The sequence below is a fragment of the Opisthorchis viverrini genome, assembly GCF_000715545.1.
Source record: "Opisthorchis viverrini unplaced genomic scaffold opera_v5_107, whole genome shotgun sequence".
NCBI classification, from domain to species: domain Eukaryota; kingdom Metazoa; phylum Platyhelminthes; class Trematoda; order Opisthorchiida; family Opisthorchiidae; genus Opisthorchis; species Opisthorchis viverrini.
This window is the reverse complement of record NW_008751763.1, coordinates 1,125,059-1,130,064: the sequence shown is the minus strand read 5'-3', so window position 1 is coordinate 1,130,064 and position 5,006 is coordinate 1,125,059.

Genomic DNA, 5,006 nt, shown 5'->3' with positions numbered 1-5,006 from the left:
TTGTCTGAAGCTATCGTGCCTTTTGATACACTATAGTGGGTGGAGCAGGAAGCCAAGGCTCCACACAGAGTTGCACGACCGTGCAGAAGACACAACGATGTGATGTGGAAGCAAAGTCGCACAGTAAGGTGTTCCCCCAAGGCAACTAACATTTACAGATTCAAGGAAGCATAAGTTGCCTTCCCTTAAAAGAAAAGATGCGCTAGGAAACATCGATCCTAAAAATTCACACTCCGATTGCTAAATGACTGACCGCATACGCCGGTGTACTATTCACTACGGACGAAAAACAAACAAACATTACAATGAACCCGATGCGCCTCCAACCGAATCTGCTATGTGTAGTAGAATCAATAATCAGGCATGTGTCCATGTGTGTGTCTCCTGTAGTTAACGATGATAGCCAACGTGCGCAGCCTTCTAGTGACCTCATCCAGATAGCAAAGCAGGATTGTTTCTTTTGAAAACCATGTTGATTGGCCCCGAAGAATTGTTTGGAATTGAGATCAGTTTCCATTTTGAAGGCCAACAGGGTAACAGAAGTGAAACAACTGAGTCTACAATAGTACAAAGCATACTTACATACCCTCCTCATAAATTGATGTCACAGTTGCCAGTTTCCACCCGTAAAAAAGCACGGTCTTCTTCTAGGCAGCACGAACTTCCGGTAGGTGCACTCACGTTTTATCCAGAGGAACAAAACACAAAGCACTCGTGGAGTTAGTTGGTTCATAGACTTATTAGTTAGCGCGAAGCTCCACGTAAATAGAACCATTCATTCCGGATTGCTCAACTTGATTCTTATGCCATTGTGTAGGCTCGGTTATCAATTGACTCCCCAACAAGACCGACGCAGTGTCATTCACTGCAATGACTTCGACGGGCTTCAGTTGCTCAAAAATCGACCGGATTATCTGAAAAGCTACTGAGAGTTTACAGGAATGCTGATAACACAGATTAGTTGGACATTGAGACGGCGTGACGGTTTATTCATTGGACAGCGTGTGTGCCTTTAATACCAGGTTGGTCAATGGGTAAAAATCCGACCAACACAGTTCCCTGGTCCTCCGGAGGTTGGAAAATGTGCAGCAACTGGCTCCGTAAAAGGGCAGGCTTGTCAGACAGTCTTGCGCTAGTCATTGTTGCTTTGTAGAAAAGCTTTTGAGTCGAATGCTTTTGACTGGGGATCATAAGCGTCCCCCTGTCTAGGCCAGGGTACCCTGGCAGATTTCCAGCCAACGTCGTTACCACCATCGACAGCATGACATCGGTGTTCAACACCGGTGCTTCGGTGCCTTACAACCATGGTTTATTTGAAAGCTTTATTGTGGAGAACGGAATGAAGATAGGGAATAGACTTAGTGCTAGCTCATTACACTCACTATGAGGTACCTACATTCCCAGAAAATCATTCAGGCAATCTGGATAGAAACCGACAAACAAGAACGCCACTGACATCCGTTGGCAGCCGTATCCCGCAGCGTCTACAACTAGGGCGCAGTGGGGATCACGCGGTCCCCATCCTGGAAGGCAATTAGCACTAACAGCACCAGAAGGTTTCGTACCGTCACGAAGAGGCTGGACCTTATTGTGGTGTGGCGGTTTGTGTATCTCGAATAAACATTGAGCTATACTGGGGAGTGTCAGCGCGACACTCACAGAGTATCCCGTGCCAGGTTGATCAATGGGTAGAGGTCTGACGAACTCCTGGCTCTCCAGGCTGAGGGTTGAAACATGTGTGGCAACGTGTTCCGTAAAATTGACAATATGCCTGCACTTGCAGACCAACACCGCTGCGTTGCGGTTGGGCTTACGAGCCGAAGCGTTTGGTTGAGGACCATAATTGTCCTGTCAAGGTGTGGGTGCCCTGGAAGTATCCCAGTCCTCGTACAATTATGACATTTACAGCTAACAATAATATCATGCCACATCTGCTGTCGCGTGGTGCCATCAGACGGGTCGCCTTACTCGCTGCATACAGCAGGGCGGGTAAGCGAAAATATGCTACTGCTGGTGCCTCTCATCATCATCATCATCATCATCATCATCATCATCATCATCATCATCATCGACAGCATGACATTCTCTCTTCTTACTCTTTAACGTTTACCGTCTTTCGCTCTCCCCATTCAACGTTGAATACTTTCTCCACAGGTCCTAGCACTTACTTCGGTGTGCGAATACTGAAGGCGGCTACGAAGACAGGTGCCGGGGTTTGAAAAAGGAGTTCGAAGAGTTTAGAGTTGTGACTGAATTCGGACGTACAGTAGATGCAGCTAAGCGTGATGCGGGGCATCACTTGAGAAGCTGATCGAGGTAATCCAGTCCTTCGGCATGTGCTTCTGCTCACAAAGTGCAAAGTCATTATACAGGACGTACAGTATTTGAACATGCCTCTGAGAATCCAAGGAGAGGAAATGGAGGTTATGGAACACAGCAGGTAAGTTGAAAGTTGCATTATCTCTGACGGTAGAGTGACAGACAAAGCGAACGCATGGATCTCGAAGGCCGGAATTGCTTTTGTCCATTCGCGTCACTCGCACCATCAGAAGGGTATTTCACTGGGTCACAAATGACGCGTGCACCAGACTAGTGTGCGGGCTATTGTTGCATGCCTGCGGGACCTGGCTACTTCGGGCGGAGGATCTGAGCTACTTTCAGGTCTTCGACATCGATGTCACAGAAGTATAGCTGGGATCGGTTGAAAACAGCGAATTCGCGATGAAGTTATCAGGAGACGGGCTTCTGGTGAATGAAAAAATGCATCAAACATTAGAAGGTGGCTGGGCCACGCCGATTTGCCACCTGTCGAGAACACCGCTGTTTTCCCTAACTGATTTAGAGTAGCGGAAACATAGAGGCGGACGGAAGTTGACATGGCAGACGATGTTACAAATGCCCACTCTCCCTGCCCATTCTCGTGAAGTTCTTTGATCGACGAGGTGATAAGATGAGTGCTAGGTCTTCAAAACCCTGGTATTCAAATAGTTCCTAAAGAAAATCTTGTCCACTTGGAATATGCAGACGAAATCATTCTCGTTTTCGAGTAGAAGGTGCAAGTGTTTTCGGTCTAAACGAACGAAGGTATTTCATCCTTCAGCATGCACTTTGTGTAAGGTCATGCTTCTGGACATTGAGTCACTAAACACATTGGTTACAATCCAGGCATAGGCACTTGAAGTTGCGGAGCGTTTTACGCATATTGGGAGTTGTATTAGTTCAAATCGCAATGTAGCAGATGAAGTCAATGCACGAAGCTGCACGGCTCGGATCGCATTTGCTAATTGAGACACTTATGGGGTCAAAGCAGTATAGTCCTGAATCTCAGGGGACGTGTGTACCCGGCTATGAGAGATGACCTCTGTGGTTAGCGGAAATCAGGTGTTCAACAACCCTAGTCTCAGAACCACAGCCCGTGTAGGCCGGTTTCGGCGAATTCGTAAGGAGATAATTAGAAGACGCAACGGGGACTCCAATCAAAAAGCATATCCAACACCAATAGCTGCAGGGGTTTATTCATGTATTGCGCACGCCCAACCATCGTTTACCGAAGAGCATCGTTTCTCGTGTCCAATTTAGAAGGGATAGCCAACCTTTGACCAGCAGAGGGAAATGAAATCGATTACGAAGAGTCTAGGTGCCGTAGGTGCTACTCGTCTTCCGAGATGGTGCCCACGTGATCCCCACCACGTGCGCTGGAGAAAGCGTAAGATTTGACTGCTAATCGATGTTAATGGCGTTCCAGCTGTCAGGTTCTATCCAGATTGCTTGAATGGGTGTCTGGGGGTGTAAGCACCTCGGAATAATGGTGGTAGGCAGGCACCAAGTCCCTTACCCATCCACTTTTATTCTTCTCATCACAATAAGGCTTTCGCATGAGTTACGGTTGTACGGCAGCAAGACATCAATGCTATGATGCTACCGATGACGATGAGGAGGAGAGACAAAATCATGAGAATCAATTTTAGGTTTCCAACTGGCAGTGGATTAATGGGTTCCAGCTGTCAGGTTCTATCCAGATTGCTTGAATGGGTGTCTGGGGGTGTAAGCACCTCGGAATAATGGTGGTAGGCAGGCACCAAGTCCCTTACCCATCCACTTTTATTCTTCTCATCACAATAAGGCTTTCGCATGAGTTACGGTTGTACGGCAGCAAGACATCAATGCTATGATGCTACCGATGACGATGAGGAGGAGAGACAAAACCATGAGAATCAATTTTAGGTTTCCAACTGGCAGTGGATGCAACTACCATCTTCACCTTGAGACAAGTCCCTGAACAGCACCGATTTTTCATACGTCTCACGTTGGTCGGTTTTCTTCATCTGAAAGCTGCTTTCGCCTCTGCCGACCATCATAAACGGTGCCTGGTGATCACAGGTGTCTTCTAAATTTATACTCCTTTTGAGGACACTGTGTGAAACCCTGTGGGTGCAGCAGCAAACTTTCACTCGAGTTCGCCACGTCCAGTTGTGTGAGACAAGGCTACCCTCTCTCACCGCTCCCACTTGTCTTTGTAATTCATGTGCTACTAGAAATTTCTTTGCCTCACTCTGGAACCTCGAGAATCAAAATCTTCCCGGGACGTTCACTTACACACAGAGTATGCAGATGGTACTGCCCTCCCCGGTTCAGATCATTTAAACTATGCAAACGATGCAAAATGTCCAATGGACGTGACGTGCTGGAAATTCATCCAGAGGAATTCCGAGCATTGCTGGTATATCAGCAAAAGATGCGCGAAGTTGTAATTGGAGAGTTGGTCAAACACTTGCACGAGGATCTAGTTCTAATCCTGTGGCCTTAAGGAGTGGCGGTAACTAACACCAAGAAGACGAGGTCCGAACGACCGCAGTGGAATTTCAGTCCGCAGTCAATCACAAAAGGGTTTGTAGTGTCTGTAATCCGTTGTCATTACTTTGCTTTTAATTTATCTGAACACGCTGATAAGGTCCTAGTCCGCTACATAATTGGTGAGCCCGAATCATTCCTTAATTTTTTCTCTT